The following is a 20,426-nucleotide window of genomic DNA, read 5'->3' as shown; positions in this document are numbered from 1 at the left end:
GTCTCTTATAGGCAGCATATAGTTGGGTCTTGTTTTTTAATTCATTCTGACATCCTATGTCTTTTGATTGGGGCATTTAGTCCATTTACATCTGAAGTAATTATTGATAGATATGCATTTAGTGTCATTTTATTATTTGTTTTTTCATTGTTTCTTGAGATTTTCTCTGATCCTCTCTTGTCTTTGTCACTTTGGGTCTCTCTTTTGCACTCAAAGAATCCCCTTTAATATTTCTTGCAGATCTGGTTTAGTGTCACAAATTCCTTTAGTGTTTGTTTGTTTGTTTGTTTGTTTGGGAAAGGTTTATCTCTCTTTCTATTCTGAATGATAGCTTTGCTGGATAGAGTATTCTTGGCTGCATATTTTTCCCATTCAACATTTTGAATGCATCATGCCATTCCCTTCTTGCTTGTCAAGTTATTGCTGAGGAAACTTCAGCCAGCCTTATGGGTCTTCCCTTGTAAGTTAAAGACTACTTTTCCCTGCTGTTTTTAAGATTTTTTTATCACTATATTTTGCAGATTTAATTACAATATGTCTCAGTGTTGGCCTATTTTTGTTAATTTTGATGGGAGTTCTCTGTGACTTGTGGACCTGCATGTTAGTTTTCTTTCCCAGATTTGGGAAGTAGTCTATCATTATTTCTTTAAATAAATTTTCTGCCCCTTTTTTTCTCTCTTCTACTTCTAGGACTCCTGTAATACAAATATTATTATGTTTGATGGAGTCACTGAATTCCCTAACTCTATTCTTGTGATGTAAAATTCTTCTCTCTTTCTTTTGTTCAGCTTAATTATTCTATTATTTTGTCTTCTAGATCACTAATTCATTCCTCTGCTTCTTCTAGCATGCTGTTCATTGCATCAAGCCTGTTTCTAATCTTGTTTATTGCGTTCCTCATCTGTGATTGATTCATTTTTAACCTTTTATCTCTGTGGTAAGGGTCTCACTGATGTCTTCTATTCTTCTCTCACACCCAGTGAGTACCCTCATGATTCTTTCTTTAAAAAAAAAATTATTCATGAGAGACAGAGAGAGAGAGAGAGAGAAAGAGAGAGAGAGAGAGAGAGGCAGAGACACAGGCAGAGGGAGAAGTAGGCTCCATGCAAGGAACCCGATGTGGAACTCGATCCCGGGTCTCTAGGATCACACCTGAAGATGGTGCTAAACCGCTGAGCCACCCAGGCTGCCCCATGGTCAATCTCTTGATTTCTGAGAGAGGGATGTAAAATTCTCCAACTATAATAGTGGATTCATCTATTTCTCCTTGCACTCCTATCAATTTTTGCCTTATGTATTTTGATGCTTTGTTGTTAGGCACATATACATTAAGGATTATTATGTTTCCTTTAACCAATAACACTTATCATTATACAATGTCCTTTTTATTTCTAATAACATTCCTTGCTCTGAAGTCTGCTTTGTCTGAAATTAATATAGTTTACTTTTGCTTTCTTTTGATGAATATTAGCATGGTATATCTTTCTCCATCTCTTTCCTTTTAATCTTATATGTATCATTGTACTTAAAGTGAATTTCTTTTAGACATTGTTAATTGGGTCTTTTTTTATTAATTTATTTCTTTTGAGAAAGAGAGAGCACAAGTAGGGTGAGGAACAGAGGGAGAGGGACAAACAGACTGCATCAAGCAAAGAGCCTGATATAGGGCCTGATCCCATGATCATGAGATCATGACCTGAGCTGAAACCGAGATCAGATGCTCAACCAACTGAGCCACCCAGGAGTCCCTAGCTGAGTCTTATTTTTTGATTTACTCTGAGAATTTCTGCCTTTTAATTAGTATATTTAAATCACTGACTTTAAAGTGATTATTGATAAAGTTGGTTTAATGTCTCCCATATTTGCCACTATCTATTCATTGCCCTTGGTCTTTGCTTCTCTTAAAGACTTTTTCAATTACCAAGGCACTTTTTCTTTTTTTCTTTCTTCTTTCTCTTTCTTTCTTTCTTTCTTTCTTTCTTTCTTTCTTTCTTTCTTTTCTTTCTCTCTTTCTTTTCTTTCTTTCTTCTTTCTTCTATCTTCTTCTTCTTCTTTTTTTTTTTTTTTTTAGATTTTATTTGTTTATTCATGAAAGCACAGAGAGAGAGAGAGGCAGAGACCCAGGCAGAGGGAGAAGCAGGCTCCATGTAGGAAGCCCGATGTGGAACTTGATTCCGGAACTCTGGGATCACGCCCTGAGCCAAAGGCAGACATTCAACCACTGAGCCACCCAAGCATCCCACCAAAGCACTTTTTCTATAATGGTATGCTTCTGAAATGTTGTTGAAAGCATTATGATATAAACTTTTTTGGAATATTTCTTCATGGTTAAATTTTAAATGCCATGGCAATACTTAATTGTGCTATTTTATTTTTCCAAAGTCAGTTTTTGTTTTCAAGAAGAAAAAGCAGACTGATAAATATGTAGTTTACCATAATAAGTTTGAAAAATATCACAGGTCCAAGAATTGCAGGTAAGAATATTTTCTCTGAAATGGGTATCAATTTCCTCTCTAGATATTCCAACAGATAAAATATTTTACACAGCAAAATGAAGTTACCTTTTAAAGGCTCCATCTTTTAGCAGCTCCATCTCTTTTTACCATGAGGCTTGGTTAGGTCTTTCTAAATACAATAAAATGCATGATAATTAAACTTTAGAAATTTTATTTCCACTAAAATTCACCAAAAATCATTATCTACTTGGAGGTCATTAGTCTTCAGAATGATGGATAATACATTTTGCTCTACCTCTGTCATGTATATTTTGGTTAAAATTCAAAACTAGCTTTTATTTTAATTTGGAATGTGCTTTGTAGGTCCATTTAAATTTTAGTATAAAGGTTGTAATTGGAGAAGATGGAGGAATTAGTGGCTCTCCTAACTTTTTCTATTTTTTCAACCATTTACTTGTTTTATTAGTCTGTATTGTTTTGTATTGATAAGAATCTGAATTTTAGAATAGAGTTAACTTTTCTTTTTAAATCTGAACAGATGAGATATGCCTTTCTTGTGATATTTGATTTGCTTCATTGGGTTTTATTTTCTCAACATTTTTTCTAAAAAATCTCATTTTTTTGAACAAAGTACTTATTAGATTAAATGGCAAGATCACCAACAGTTTAAAAAAAAACAAGAAAAGATAATTAAAGTTTGTTATATTTCTCATGCCCAGCAAGTGTGAATTAATACTCAAATTGCTATCACTAATGGCATTGACTTCATATGACTATAATTATCATGAATTATTCAGTTTTCATCTTTCTTACATTTTAGATATATAAGCTGAATTTTGATTTAACTTATATCTGTATCTTAAGAATTTAAAAAGTGAAACAAAACCACATTATCATTATTGTTGAAGTCTTGAATATTTAATGATCTTTAAAGACTGAAGGCAATCTTTCTCTTATTTTTTAGGAGAAAAAAAGGGACAATATGAAGGACTAAAAGACCATTTACTGATATTTTATATTCTGCTGTTCAGTCTTTGAACAACAAAATATCAAGGGCAGATATGTGTCCTAAAACAACATTCAAAACCTGCTGCTTCAAAATGTGACACTCCAGGGGGCTTCTTAAATGCTCAGTTACTTTTCACTGTGGCATTTGCCATAGAAAATCAAACAGAATGTCTGATTGTACTTTTCCATCCCTGGTGGCTTTCCAAAGGCCAAATGACATTGCTGGCCAGAACGATTCTCAGTATTTGTTTTCCCAAAGCATGTATTTTGAAGCGGTTTTTCACACTATTAAGTCCAATACAGACAAGTAAGCCATGATCTCTGCCCTCAAGGAGCTTACATGTTATCAAGCGACAGAGATCAGCAGACAACTAACCAAAGATAGTCAAGTAAATATTATGCTTTTTGGTGGAACACTAGGGAGAAAGCTAGTAATGCTGAAAGGATGAAAAATTTTTATAGATGAAGTGAGATTAGAGTTTTTCCTTGACTGTTGAATTTATTCCACAGAAAATATATCAGAGGGAAATGGGGAGAAGTTAAAGAAGTAACTCACATAAATCTTTGAATTTACAAGATCATATATTTAGTTATCAGAAAATGAAGAAAGATGCTTAGCACTAGAAGAAAAGAAGCTACAACTTAGGACATTAAGGTAGAAACACTCATTTCTTCTCTCCTAACTCTATTACTTTCTGATGTGTAAGAAAATCATGAAAGAGTATTAAAATGCTTGGACTCTAGGTATTATCTGTGTATTTATTACATGGAAGGCATAGTGCTAATGTCTTTGTACATGATACTTCAGTTGATTCTGTCAACAACTCTTACAGTTAGGTGTTATTATTTCCATCTTCAAGCTTGAAAAAAACCCATAAGATTAGGAAAGGTTAAATAAACTTCCTAAGGTCACTTGGCTAGTAGTAGTATAAGAGGGATTCAAATCCATGCTTTCTGATTTCAAAGTTCATTCATACTGTTAGCCACTACATCACACTATCTCCACTGTACAAGAGACGTGCTGAAAAGAACATCAAGAAACCTAGACATACCTGATCCCTAACTTCCAGAGGATGCAAGGCCTGGACAGAATCTGCAGAGACTGAGTTCAGAGTGCTCACTCTGTCAGTATTTTTAAATTCACAGAGACCACCAAATACCTCTTTTCTGTCAGAGAAAACTACCACTTTTGCAATCACAGTATTCGGTTTCATAATGCAGTAGTATGTTACTCCTCACATCTTTTCTTAGAGCTATAGGATAGTCTTCTGACATTTCAATTCCTTGGCACATGACTACAAAATCCTATTCTACACACACCGAAACCAATATTCCTTGTCTCTATCTTTATGATCCCATTGATTTGTTATTTTCTTCTCTTTTTAATGTGTGGGCTCTATTTCAAACTAAGAATTCTCTACTGTTAATAACTCTGGATTGCACTGTTGGGAGAATGTAAGAAGGAGGTTGAAGATGGGAGATTGTTAATTTTGGCTAAGTATTCCTGCCAGATAACCAAAAAGAGAAGTTGTGCTGGCAGTGAAGGGCATTTCTGTCTCAATTTGCATTTCTGTGGCCCACAGGCTGCAGGAAAAGATGTCTGTCAGACTCCCTGATAGTCAATGCAGATGTCTGTGGGTCATACAGGGCCAGGTGGGCAGTGGCCAAATGCCTGACTTTTTCGTACTGGCCAAAATTAGTCTATAAGAGGCAATTCTTATTCCTTCCTAAAACTATTACTCAGAAATACATGTCAGTCACATTTCTCATGAAGCTTTTTATTTTATAGAGTAGACAGTGCTTCCATGTTGGAAGAACAAGTGAAATCCATCATTAATTCACCTATTTCATACTTAACTGAATATCATAAAGATATCATAATTCTTAATGATGAATTATTTATGAAAACTGAGTTTTTCTCCCTATTAATTATCTATAAAAAGATCTGTATTGCTTTTGCATAGTAGATTCCAACTCAATTCAAAATTTTCTATTATAAATTAGACTATAAACCATCTTATCTCAATTTTTCAGTTTAGAAACATGCTTGAAGTAGTAAATAAAAATTTAAAATAGATTGGAGAATCTCTATTCATAGGCAAGTTTCAGCAAGTCCTATGTGGAGTACAGTGAAAATGATTTATTTTTATATTATAACTCATGAAGCTAAAAGGAGAACCCACTGAAGGTTTTGTATCCTGTATGCACTGTATGTATATTAACTTATAAGCAAAAGGAAATTATGACAGATACTTTAAAGATTTAACACTGGAAAGATTATTTTAATATGACAAAGTTAATATATTCAGTCATAGAATGATTACATTTGCAAATCTTCTAATTGGATTTTTGTCTTTATATAAATTGCAAAGCAAAGGTGCTTTTGATAAATGAAATGGCGCATCCACCCAGATAATTATCACTTGATAATGAGCAAACACCTCTGGGCTTATAACTCATATGGATCTGTACTTCAATTACTGAGCCAGGTGCTTAATTTATATATCTTTAAACTATTACTCATTCATAACTCTAGTAAAACAAACAAAAGGATATTACAATATTCTTCTGATACATTAGAAATAAAAATTTAAGATGAACACTCTAGTAATAGGCATTATAAACTATAAACAAGTTTCACCACATAAAACACCTTACTTGTTATTATCACTATGTCACCAGAACCGTGACCATTAAGAATAATGCTATACAATTTGAAAGCAGTAATAAAGTTATTTCTTTCATTACCTTACAGAGTAAACTTAATGAACATTAATTTATCAAAAATAGGCATATAAATAATAATTTGTCTTTTTTGAAGGTAACATGTTTTAACAAATGTGATTTCAAAAATGAGAAAAAAGCAGAAAAATATATCAACTGTATAAAAGTAATTGGGAAATAAATTATATTTCTTTACTTATATATTTGAAGTGGAAATAAAAGATAAAAATACAAATAAACTAGTTCTAGTTAGCAGCATAAAGAGTTAGAATAAAGAAATTTGAGAAATAGCAAATCAGCCATGATAATGAGCAATTAATTTCTCCTTTGGTTTGTGTCCTGATAGAAAATCTGTATAGAAACTGGAAATATGTAAAGACATAACAGACTATATTTATCCTTATTTCTGTTTCCTTAAAATTCTATTAAAACAATATCCTTGATAATCTTTTTATTGCCATCAGCAGTACAAAAGTTCACTAAGGCTAAACAGGTGGGTGTGGAAGGCATTGGTGGGTTTACTTTTCCCTTAGAAGCAGAGGAGTAAGTGGCCACCCTGCCACACACAATGCATAAAACAATAAATATTGCATAAAATGAGAGATTCTGGGCTCTGGCTGTAACTCCCCCCAGGTTCAGCACCCTTGGTTTGCAAAGAAGTAGGTACATACATTTGGAATATGCAGCTAGATGTGTGGAACTGAGGCCCAGGAGGGAGACTGGGTTGGAGATAGTAAAGGAGAATTTGTTTTTCTTAGAGGGTACTTGATAATGTGGGAGTTGGTGAGATACTCTGCAGGAAATGCAAATGTGTTGAGTGAGAAAGGTGGAGAGTGAAGCTGGAATCCCAAAAAATTATAAAGATGAGACATGAAAGAAAATTCGTTTGGAATAGCAGGACAGTTAGATAGCGTATTTTACAAAATGGGGAAGAAGTATAGTTTCAAGAATGGTGTTTTAGTCATTGTGTCAAATGATGCAGAAAGATCAAGTATAATAAGGACTGTGGATTTGTCAGATAGAAGTTAGTTGGTAGCTTTACCACATGCAGTCTAAGAGTATGGTGAAGGTGGAGGCCAGTTGCTACATTCTTAGGTGAATTAGAGGTGAGGACATGATGAAAAACCAGCTTTGTCTCTGCTGGTATTGATTTATGCTATTATTTCTACCACAGAAGGGATAAGAAGAGAAACAGAATAGCTTAGTGCCATAGTACACAACATTACAGTCACCTTGAGAAGGGTTTACTTAATTTTAGTTTTTAAAAATATTAATGTCAGGGCCTCACCCCAAACCAATTAAACCTAAATCTTTGATTATGGGGCCCAGATACAGATATTTTTAAATAGCACTCTAGGTGATTGTAATGTTTGGCTGGAATTAAAGATCACTGGGTTGATGAGCTAAGAATACGGGTTCTAGAATCAGCTTTAGTTTAAGTGTCAACCTCATCCTTTGCTGGCTGCATGACTTCTCTCTCAGCTTCTTTTTCAAAGATGTAGGAATAATAAATACTAGTATCTTCCTCATTGGATTGAAGAAGAATTAAATGACATAAGGTATGTAAAATACTTGGCATAGTACTATGTATTATTGGCTGTCATTACTGTTTATATCATTAAAACATACGATATAAATTTAATGATATAAACAGTAACAAAAACAACCGATGTTTTACATACCTTATGTGATACATATGTGTGGGTGTATGTGTGTGTGTGGAGGTGTATATATATATATATATAGAGAGAGAGAGAGAGAGAGAGACAGAGAGAGAGAGACAGAGAGACAGAGAGAAAGAGAGAGAGAAATGGAAGGAGGGAAGGTGAGAGGGAAAGAGAGAAAGAATACAAGTCCTCACTTGGTGACCATATACTAATCAAGAGATGAGAGGAGGTGGACTCTGCTATCCTTTCCACCAACTTATACTTCATATCACCTATTCAACAACTCTGCTCTTACCTTTGCCTGGTACCTGCTCCTGACCTTAGTATTGGCTGTGTCAAAAATTTCTTGCTTTATTTTTGTTGTTTCTGGAGTTTTACACATGAATCTTGTGCCTTTCATCTCTAACACAACCACAGAAATTTATGATTCTCTCAATGAACTTTATAGGATATCTCAAGTCACTTGGATCATTTTCTATTCTGCATTAAAGTCATTTGTGGCCTTGTCTTATTATGCCAGTATCTATAAATACTATATTTCTTGCTATTATATAGAGCTGATAGGCATTTGAAAATGTTCATTGGATGGCAGCACTTGCATAGCCTCTGGTTTCTTGCATGGCTTTCTACCCTGGGGTCTTACCTTGGCTGCCATTGTCAAAACTAAAACTGCACTGGGGAAATTTAAACAAGTAAGGAAATAAACAAATTTTATTCAAGGCTATTAAAATATGAGAGACCTCAGTCTGAACTAAATTCTCCTGACACAAAAGAGGGAAGGCTTTTAAAAGTGCTGGGGTGAGCTAGTAGAAGGTACTGAAGCACTTGAGGGGAGAGGTTGAACAGTGAGGTGTGTTGTAACATGGTGTTATTCTTGAGTTAGCAAATGTTTTTGTCTGTATTAGACTATCTGTGTTTGCTAATTGGTGCCCATCAAGGTAGGCTCCTACCTTTCCACGGAGACTGAGAAATGGGGGACGCTATCTTCTTTGATGATTTCACTTTAAAGGAATGATTCCTAGGTACTTGAGAAAGACATCCTTTACTCAGGCAAGATCAGACAAGAGGCTAGGAGAAGATTCACATCTCAAAGGGGCAAAGAAATCATTTCAGGAAACAATTATGTTTTATAAAGTAAATGCTCTAAGAAAAGGGAATTCAGGACATAAAGGAAATACTGTCTAAAATTTAGTCAAACTGAGGGGAAAGTTAAAGCTGTCTTAGTCACCATATTTGAATTTCTTTGTTTCAATCTTAATATTAGCACTTCTAGATGCTATTGATTCTGGTTTTTGCTCTGCCTTTACACTTTTGTTGAAATCAAAATTTTATTGAGCTAATACGTTTTTAAAAATTTTTAAAAATGGGCAGCCCGGGTGGCTCAGCGGTTTAGTGCCGCCTTCAACCCAGGGGCTGATTCTGGGGACCCGGGATGGAGTCCCATTTTGGGCTCCCTGCATGGAGCCTGCTTCTCCTTCTGCCCATGTCTCTGCCTTTCTCTCTCTCTCTTTCATGAATAAATAAATAAAATATTTAAAAAATAAATAAAATCTTAAAAAATTGTCATTGGGAAAAAGTACATAAATTTGAAATTTCACACACATACACACACTTTACATTTGGAAGTAGTCTTAAAATTAATCTAATATAATCCTGAGTCAAATATTTGAGTCTCCTTTTTGACATTCTAATAATTAAAATTATCTCCAGGATAATTTAGATAATTTTTCCTTTCTTTAGCCATGTCTTCCCTTCTTTAGTTTTGATGTCCACTATTCCATATGTGATGTTGATTCAAGGAAGCTTATTATCATGGTCGTTTTCTTCAACATCTCCTTTAAGATGTAGCACTTAAAAATGAATGGAAATTTTCCTGAGTGGAGATTGAACAGTTCAGAGTAGAGAACGATTGCCTCAGTTTTCTGGGCACTCTACTTCTATTTATGCAGACAGAAATCAAATTCACTTTTAGTAGCTTTTTTTTTCCCACAAAAATTGTCTTACTATATATATTTAAAACTAAGTATTGCACTTTACATATACTCAGATTAAATGTATTTTGTTGGATTTGGTTAATCATTGTAGCTTGTGAAAAACACTGGGATATTGCTTATTGCTTACATTTTGTTAGCTTATTTTCCCACTTTTGTGCATTCTGCTACACCTGATAAAGATTACTTCTACTTCATCACTGAGGTTAAAAGCCCTGTTGTCCACCACTTACCAATGAGTCAGTACTCTTAGTGCATGGTCATTTAACAAGTTCTAAATTTACCTCACTGTTGCCCAATCTCCATTTATTTATCTCATTTATCTCCATATCCTCAGATACTTACATATGTTGGTAAAGCACATCTTCAACAAGTCTTTATAATTTTCTACTTTTTTTCATGTACCTAGCTTTTAAAAATCAAAAGATTTTTTTTAAAGGAGTATAGTAGATCCTTCAACACTCTTGTGACATTTATCCAAACTAAAATACATAGTACTCTAGTATTTAAGGAAAACATTGCATCTTAAAAATCATCACAGCTTATCAGTAAAACTTGTAGCTAGTTGTTCTGAGAAAAATTGGTTGGAGTTATTCTTGGAAAAAAAGTAAAATTGTCATTCTTACATTCAAGAACAACCAAGAAACAGAAGGGCCAGGTGTCCTTCCCTTGACTTCTCTGGCAGAGTGATGGTGATGTGTTCTCTGTTTTAAACTCAAATGAGAAAAATATTTCAAGGCATAAACCTTCTTTAATCCTCACACATAACTGGTGTTCAAACTTGTGAATTTTCATAACTCCATTTTTTTCTGAATTAGCATTTATGGATTGGTAGAATAATAAAATGGAAGATTTTTAAAAATGATTATTATATAATATTTTATGGATTTAAAGACATGTAATATATAAGACATGATGGTTAATAATAACATTAACATTCATTTCCCAATTTAGTACTAATTTTGCTGATGTTAATAGATTAGAAAATGAACTCATACCAAATTAAAATTTTGATATAACAATGATTTTGGCCATTCTACCTGCAGGTATAGTCAACTACATTCACAACTAAGAGTAATTTTGCTATTTAATGTATAAAATGGTTAAGTTGGCTATAAGTATACATGCTAAATTTCACATACCTCGACCATGATTAGTTGAGAGTCTTTTGTCTGGATCTTGTAAAATCCTGTGGTCCTTTTTAAAGGGTCTTTATTCTCCTTTATTGGCTATCTAGGTGCTTATGCATTTATTGACTCATTTCTCTTCTATTTGAATTTTGCCCCCCCCCCCCGACCTCTGTTTTTCCTTAATCCTCTATTGTGTTTGGCATCTGTCTTCATGTTATGTCTATCTCTACAAGTCTTTTATTCCTGCTTTGTCCGGGTTGCAGAATGAATTTAAATTCTGCTGTTAGGAGTCCAGATTGAAACCTTCTAAAGAAACCCTGGCCAGTTCTAAAATAAGTTGTGTGATCACAAGGAGAGAGATGCAAAAACTTCAAAGATAGGGTGGCAGATACAGAGATAGACAAGGGGGAAGTGAGATGTGGAGACAGGTGGGGGTAAATTTTTAGTACAAGATGAAATATAGGAAGGAAATTAATTTTAAAGTTGAAGGGAATCTATATTAACCATTTGTGGAAAACTGAGATGTTTAACTGCTTGATTTGTCTGCAATCTGTACTGAAGATCCATGGTTCAATAAGACAATTGAAACTCAAGTTTAGTTTTCTTATTTCATCATGGATTGTTTGCTGGGGCTTGATCATAAATAGAGAGACCACATTCTGTTTCAACAGAGCTTCCACCCAGCTTGTAATATAATTGGTGATTTTGTTTTCAACTTCTTGTTTTGTCTATGTTATCTTTCTAAAATTTATGCACCCATGGCATCCCTTCAAGTAGACTATATACCTTTGTTTGGCAGGATAAGACTCTGGCACTAGGCACTTAATCAAAATTAATTTCTTAAATATTAAATTAACATTTAGGGAAAGGTGATTGCTGAGCAGCCAGGAATAAAGGGAAGGAATGGGAGGCAGGAGTGATGTTTCTGTATCACAAGTCTGTCACTAAGCTTTCACTGTCAGCTGCCATTATTTCCACCATCTTACATTGATCTGAATTCTATGTAGTTTTCCAGTTTCAGCTTGGATTTCTTTTACGCAGTGAAGCACATCACAGAGATAAGGAAAGCTATGATGGGTCTGATCTAAAGGGGAAGCTTTTGTGTCACTAATCTCATTGGGCATCTGAGAAGAACTAAGGCTCCGAGGAAAACATTTTACAATTTATAATTCTATGAAGAAGAGCCATTTTCAAGTGTGGCTACAACTATCACCTACTATCTCCAGCTAGGGAAATCTCTGGTCAGCTGAGACTGAGAGTGGCTGCTCTAGGTCCTGGGGTCCTGGAAGACTTCCCTGATATATAATAATGGATCTTCTAAATGTGAGGAAAAGTGATGGCTTCAGGAAGTCCCCTAAGTTGATATTTCTCCAACTTTAATGTACATGCAAATCACCTGGACATTTTGGTAAAATACAAATCCCAAAGGTACTGATATGGTAAATCTGGGTGGTAGGACCCAAGAAGCTGCCTTCTGAGCAAGCTCCCGGGTGTTGCTGCTCTGCTATTTTGAAGACCATACTCTGAATTGAGCTGCCCTCAGCATTTGCTTCACTAATTCCATTAGAAAAGAGAATGGCTTCTTTAAATATCCACAACCAAAGATGGGCCTTTGGAGGGCTGCCCACAGACTGAAGGGAGAGGAAGAGCACACCTTTCTAGTCAATAAGATCACAGAATCAACTAGTGGCAGTAGATGACACCACCTTCCCACTTAGGGACCAGTATCATGAGTGATGAGATGAGCCATGGTTGTTGTGACCCGGGACAGGAAGGCTTGTCTACAGAAGCCAAATGCAAACAACATCCATTAATGAAGGCTACATTAGCTCTTGACTGAGATAGTGAGTGACCAACTGGCTGGGCATACATAAAACCCTTTAATATATAGTAGTGATCAAGACCCAGGCTCTCAAGGGGGGGCAGCTGCAATAGAGGACCTGCACTGTCACTTCTCAGCTGTGTCCCTTAGACAGTTAGTTAACCTTTCTGGGCCTCATTTTTTCATATATAAATAGGAATATTAAGAATATCACCTTTCTAGGGTTGTTGTGGAACATACAAAAGCACTTACCAGCATGCCTGACATTTAAAAAAGCACTCAATAAAGATTAGACACTATGCTTCCAGCAAGATAAATTTTGCCTTTGATGATATCTAATGACATCATCAGAAACAAAAATTTCCTTATATATTTTAATGTAACAAATGGAAAATATACAGGAGTTGGAGATTTTTTTTAAGAGTTAATTTAATCAGAGTATATAAAAATCTCCTGTTAAGATTAATTCAGTTACTGCCTTTGTGATAATAACTATGCCTGGCTAAACTATCTTGGGACATTTCTTATAAATTCACATTCTAATTTGGAGACTTTTATCTCACAAATTAGCAAAGTTAGAACATTGGTCATTTCTGGTATCATGACTCCTGGGTAACTTTTCTGGCACCCTCTCAACCATCAGCTTGATTTTGAGTTCTTTCAGAATATGTATTGTATTTATTCATTTATTTCTTTTTACTCTGTATTGTACACAATCTATTCCTATTGCCATGGAGATAGCTATTCAATGACAATAACCTCTTTACTTCATTTCAGTCATATATACAATTACTGTTGTGTCAGGTTGATTCTGGCTTTGATGCTGATGAAAAAGGAAAAAGAAACATTTAATAAAGTGATTCTTTTTCCACTCAATTTGCTTTTGCATCTCTTTATCTGTGCCTCAAATTTAGCAAGTGCAACATTTGTTCCATTGGATTTATCTGAAATACACTGTTGGCTGTCACATGCATGATTGATTTTAAAAGTATGCCTGAATCCTTTCTACCAGACTAAACTCTTAGGACAGAAAAACACACTGTAAAAAAAGGCCTTCCTGTCATCATCAGGTACACCCATCATCTTTGACCTAACCCTTGTAGTGTAAACAAGTAGTTGCTGGCAAGATATCATAAACAAAACCAATCTCTGCATCTCTATTTTCCACATGTCTCGCCAGGAAAGATATCTCTAAGATATCACTCCATTTCATCCTTTCTTGGTCCTTGACTCTTTTCATCCCTCTTCTTGCATGCCATATTCACTTTCCCTATCCATTTTGAATCAGTCTGCACTTCTCTGGTTACTGTGGCTCAGCAATGAGTCATGGAAACTGCTCAAGACTTGTCTCTCTCAATTTATCCTCACAGCCATATCCTGTTATTTTTCTGCCTTTCAGCTGCCCTTGTGTATAAAGATCCTTTTTCATTTGCTTGTGCAGTGTTACTTCTCTTGTTTAAAATTTCTATGTTCTTTGAAATGTTAGCCTCCACCTTCATTTTTAATTTTAAGTATATCCATTAATTTCTTTTTTTAAAAGTAGTAATTTGGCTAAATGACAGTGTCTTTTCAAATTATGAACTAGGTAATAGTGTAATGTGCTAAATTTCATTAATTCTAATTAGTGCTGCAAACCTAATTGATTGTATGATCATTCTCTTCTCCCTTCAATAGCAGAGGGATATAGTACAATTTCAGTATATGTGCAAAGGCTTGATTTCCATCTTACTGATCATGCTATTTTCTATGATTTTTAGAAGTCCAGCTTTATCCAATTGACTGGACTGGTTTTCCAACAAGTTAAATTTAATATTGGAATACTGGCTACATGACATGAATTGGATAAGTACAGCCTGCAGACCAAATCTTGCTGGACACCTGTTTTCCTAAATAAAGTTTTATTGGAGTGCAGCCATACTCATTTATTTATGTACTGTCTATGGCTGCTTTTGTACTATGAGAGAAGAGTTATGACAGAGACTGTGTGACCTGCAAAGCCTAAAATATTTGCTATCTGAGCCTTTAAGGAAATGTCTGCCTATTTATGGGCTACCCAGTAAACCAAGTCTGCCAAATTTCTCTAGGTAGGTCTAGAAGCAAAGTTCATAAAATATTCGCTTGTTGAGTATCCCTTTCTCCCATATTTGTGAATATCACATATTAACTCAAAGGAAAAGCCAGATTATCTTCAGAGGTAGCTTAGGTATTTGCACACAAACAGGACTGTCTGATAAAATATACAGGACTCACAGTTAAATCTTAATTTCAGATGAACTACAAATAATTTTTGGTGTGAGTGTGTTCCAAATATTGCATGGAACATACTTATACCAGAAAATTTATTTGCTGTTTATCTGAATTTAAAACTTAACTGCCATCTTGTGCTTTCATTTGCTCAATCTGGCAAGCCTCTATATAGAGGGATGAAAAGAAGAAAAACTGAAAAGAATTTGAAGCGACATCTACAGGACACTGTGAAGTTGAGTTTATTAGCACCTTCTGATGTATTGTCTGGTAACGTTCCAGAGTTCTCCAATTTATATTCATGTTCTGAATCAATAATGAGAGGCTTCATTCTTTATACCCAGGTGTTTGGCACACAGATGGTCAGCTTTCTGACTGAGGAATCCATGCTGTTTATTAGCAGTTTGAAATTTTCGATTGTACATCAGATTGCAGGAGGAAGAACACTTTTCAATACAAGATGAAGGGGAATTACGCAATAGGACTTCATAGGTTTGATTTAGTCCCAGGAGGAGAGCAAAAAATAGAAAGTTTACAAAACGAGTGACTAGGAAATTGGCAAGACTCCATTTGTTCTCATACTGCTCTATCTGAAAGGAACAGTGTTAGGAATTTAATTACAATTGGGAAGTACGGGACAATGCAGGAATTAACTGAGAGAAAGCATGGTTTGTTAAACAGAAAAACAGTATATTAAAAAATTCCATATTAGAGGCAAGCTTTTGCTTAGGTATACCTTACAATATTTAATGAACTCATGTGATGCTTTCTTTCTTATACCCATTTTACTCTTCTAACTTGGTTGCATGTAAGAAAACACGTTTATGTATGTTGATCAGTACCTGTTTAGTAATTTAAGTCATTACTAACTTGCTGAATGATTTTAAGTCAATAATTTTACCTTTTTGTTCTCAATTTCTTGTTTGAAGAAACTGAATTAGAAGATTTTGAAGGTTCTTACCAGATATAAAACTCTACTTCTACTTATGCCTATGCACATTATATTAGAATGTGATATCTATAGTATGTACAAAATATCAAAATTATCAAAATGTAAATGTGAACACTGGCCCCAAGTTTAGTAAACATTATAGCTTCAGAAGTTAGCTTCTATAAATGAGACTGATTCCCATCAAGGTACAACCAACCTGTAAACATAGATGGAGTTCTGGGTTACTATCTTAGGTATGTATATTTCTAACATATTTTCATGAAATATTTCAATGTCTGAAATTCTATTCCAGTCTTTATAAATATTTTGGTTTCCTGGGATCTTGTAAATTTTTAAGAGAAAATTTTAATTGATAGTAACTTCTATTGTACGATACCAGGTTTGGTAGTAGGTGCCATAGAAAGAAAATCTGTCTTTTGTGGAGTTTGTGATAGAGTGACTTATCAATTAGAACAAATACACAAGGTTATGGTAAAAACTGGAAAAGAAAGAACTGACCCTTGATATGCTTATTCAGAAATGGTTGCGATAATACAACTAGAATTGGGAAGATGATAGTATGTGTTTTCTGTTTTAAACAATTTTAAAAATATAAATATGAAAAAGCAAATATGTAAATATGTATGAAAATGCTAAGATTAACTTGTGTATCTTCTAAAACACTATTTTTTAAATTGATTTTTTATTTACACAAAGGATATATGAAGCCATTCTCTCTGTCCAAAATTAGAACATTATAGATAAGGCTAAAATTACCTTTGATCACCACCCTAGTTTTTTCCCATGTACTCTCTTTTTGGAGGTAAGTGCTATTGTTGGTTTTGTGTATACTCTTTCAGATAATTTTTCCATGCATTTTCTCACTGATATTTGATTCTTTGCTGTATTACATTTGTGTCAGCAAGCCTAGATATCTCTGTCTGTTAATGTTGAATGAGAAAATAGTGCTGCTTATAAAAGAGCTTTAGAACTGGGCTTGATTACCAAAGTGAAGAAAATTACATTGGTAGAGAGTAAGTCATATTAGGAGCAGTGTGTGTGTGTATGTGTGTGCATGTGTATACACACAAATGTGTATAATACACACACATACACAAATTTGGTTCCCAAGGTACTCTGTATCTCCGTTTCCATAGCTGCAATCCATAATGAGATGATCCAAAGCAAAGGTTTTGTTCAACTCTTACTTTCTTTTGGTGTATTATTTCTAATGCTAATATAGCTGAAAAAAATGACTATGTGATAGTCATAATGTCAAAATGTGATAGTCAAAAATGATATGTGATACTTCTGCTTTTCTCCCATGATATTTAGTTTTAGTTTCTGTTATGCAACCTAATATTGTTTGCAAAAGCTGGATGTATACTTCTTTGCTAAAAATGGATTCAACTCAAACCTGGTTCCCACAGACCAGGAGGGAAGATGCAGTAATGTTAGTTATCCTTTCATCTCATTTTATGGTTATTCCTCATGAGTTTTGTTCAACTTACTTGGAGTTAATCCCACTAAATTTACCCTCTCATAATTGTTCTGGGTACCATGGGACCCCTCAATCACATCAAAATTGGTGAGAAATGCTGATACCTCATATATAATATTCTGTAATCTCTCACTTCAGAGCCTCACATTAAGCTTACCTTCTTTATCCTTTTCTCTGATGTCTCATGTTTTCCTTCTCCAAATCACTGCTACCCATACTAAAGCACCAAAAAAAGTAGGTGTTTTTTTAACCTCCTTTAAGTTTGTTATCTCTATACTTATGTAAAAGTAAATCTTAATAAGCTGGGCAGCCCCAGTGGCTCAGCGGTTTAGCATCGCCTTCAGTATGGGGTGTGATCCTGGAGACCCGAGATTGAGTCCCAAGTCAGGGTCCCTGTGTGGAGCCTGCTTCTCCCTCTGCCTGTGTCTCTGCCTCTCTCTCTCTGTCATGAATAAATAAATAGAATCTTAAAAAAATCTTAATAAGCTGATTTTCCTTCTCTATAAAATAGATGGCTATATTATCTGCATACTGGTATTCATTTATAAGCTCTGCATTCTGGCCTGGCATGTATGGCATTACAATTTTTTGCTGTTTTTCTAACATTCTTTAGGTTTCCTTCCTCAGCCAGATTTGCTACGACTCTTCACATCAAATGAAGCAAAAGACTGCTGTAGAGAGCTGAACACAGGGAACAAACAATGCATTAAAAAGTTCTTTGTTGCAAGAAAAATGCAAGACAAACAATAAAGTTCATAAAAACATATACATTTATAATTGTGTCTTCATTACTAACAGTCCTGAGCAGTTGAATTGCCAGTTAGTATGAGGTTTTCAAAACAGGCCTAAATAACATTCCACCATAAAAATAACATTCATATGTAACCACTGACAAATTGCCACTTGGCTAAGTTATCTTGTTTCTAATTTTACAGGTGTTAGATCTGGCTTGCTTCAGTCAGCTTCTTTGTCAGTCTCATCACCTGTGATTTCCAGTTAAAACTTTATCACACTTAGATGATTGGAAAACAGTATAGACATGTGAGGAAATGATTCAACTTCTGTGACACGAGCATTCCTTAATAATTACTAGAAAAATCTCCTGAGGGAACATATTCACAAACATCCAATAAAATATTTCAAGCCATGGGAATTTAATGTATCCATCTTGGATTTAATTTGACATAATTGACATTCTTATGGTATGTTAAAAGACAAAGTTAATGTGGTATTCTTAGGAGTCATGAAATACATTGCTTTTTATAGATGATTTGAGTCTTGTGCTAAAGAAGTTTTGTTTTAATTAAATCAACAATTCATTCAAGATTAAGAAAGACAATAAAAAGCATATGAGTTTATGCCTTTTTATGAGCCAGCAATGCTCCTAGAAGTTGGTGATAATATATAGTTCCGATATTTTTATGGTAATTACTTTCAGATTTTAAGGAAGCAAGTTCAAACATTTTCTAGAGAATTGTTCACTACTGGTCTTAGTTCTCTAGGGCACAAAGAAATGATATTTATTTTTAATCTTTGTGCCAAAGGCAAAACAAACAAACAAAACCCTGTGATTAGGGGTATGCTAAAGAGAGTTGCAATTCAGACATTTTTATGGCACTAATTTTCTTAGATTTTTAGGTCCTACTTTTGCACCAGGACTATTATAATACCCACATCTTCTTACTGATACACAAAACTATTCCTCCCTCTAGTACACTGTGTTAAGTGAAAAATAAGTCTGAAATTCTTTTCTTTCTTGAGGTCAGCAAGATAATTCTCATCAGTTTCCTTGTGTCTCTGGGTGAACTTACTTGCTTTTAAGATTTAGTGCATCAGGGATCCCTAGGTGGCTCAGTGGTTTAGTGCCTACCTTCAGCCCGGGTTGTGATTCTGGGGTCCCGGGATCAAGTCCCATGTCGGGCTCCTTGCATGGAACCTGCTTCTCCCTCTGCCTGTGTCTCTGCCCCCCGCCCTCTGTGTGTGTGTGTGTGTGTGTCTCTCATGAATAAATAAATAAAATCTTAAAAAAAAAAGATTTAGTACATCAGTCAATGTCTAGTCTGGTGCCAAGTGGCTATACTTCTAAAATAATCATCATGAAATTGCATATATCATTCTTTGGCTTAATACATACACATCCTCTTCATTTAAGGCTAAGCCTAATACTGTAAATTTGGAGCCATAAATCTTCTCTTGTGCTGCATAATTTTAGAGTCATGCTACTGTCTAAAATCAGGCCATAATTTTCAGTGCAGCCATAATTTTTCACTTGTATAGAAAGTTTAATAATAGAGTGATGCAAAAATTACATTGAAGATCTTAGACTTGGAGTGCCTAGGTGGCTCAGTTGGTTAAGCATCCATCTCTTGATTATGGCTCAGGTCATGATCTCAAGGTTGAGAGATGGAGCCCCAGCATTTGGCTCTGCACTCAGCATGGAGTCTGCTTGAGATTCTCTCTCTCCTCACTCTCCTTCTGTTCCTCCCCCTACTCACATGCTCTCTCTTTCTCTAAATAAATAAATAAAATATTAAAATAAAAATCTTAGACTCATGCACAAAAAATAAACTGTTGCAGTTTATTGGTTAAATGGAATTAGTTAATTAGCTAACTGAAAAATAGATTTACCAATATTTTCTTTGTGGCATTTTCCTTTTATATTGAGAAATTTCTTTTTTTTTTCTTTTCTTTTCTTTTTTTATATTGAGAAATTTCTGGGGCATCTAGGTGGCTCAGTCAGTTAAGCATCTGATTCAAGTCATGACCTCATGGTTCTGTGATTGAGCCCCATATTGGGCTCCCTGCTCAGCAGGGAGTCTGCTAATCTCCCTCTCCCTTTGCCTCTTCTCGGGGTAAGCTTTTTCTCTCTCTCAAATAAATAAATCTTTTTTTAAAAAGACATTTCTTTGCCACACTGAAATCAAATAAGTATCTTTTAGTAATTAATTGTGC

The 20,426-nt window shown here is 34.7% G+C and overlaps 1 long non-coding RNA gene across 2 annotated transcripts in view; it reads left to right on the top strand.

Moving 5' to 3' along the window:
• The window catches only part of LOC112658563 (uncharacterized), a 59,596-nt gene extending 41,356 nt beyond the window's left edge, over positions 1 to 18,240 (top strand). For both annotated transcript variants that reach the window (XR_004804047.2, XR_003135793.3), the window contains one exon: positions 18,088 to 18,240. This is a non-coding gene — a long non-coding RNA (uncharacterized LOC112658563). The remainder of the gene's footprint in view (positions 1 to 18,087) is intronic.
• Positions 18,241 to 20,426: the final 2,186 nt, after the last annotated feature.

This window comes from Canis lupus, chromosome 12 (genome assembly GCF_003254725.2).
Source record: "Canis lupus dingo isolate Sandy chromosome 12, ASM325472v2, whole genome shotgun sequence".
In the NCBI taxonomy this organism is placed as follows: Eukaryota; Metazoa; Chordata; class Mammalia; order Carnivora; family Canidae; genus Canis; species Canis lupus.
The sequence above is the reverse complement of the archived record's forward strand: the minus strand, read 5'-3'. Positions and strand labels throughout refer to the sequence as shown.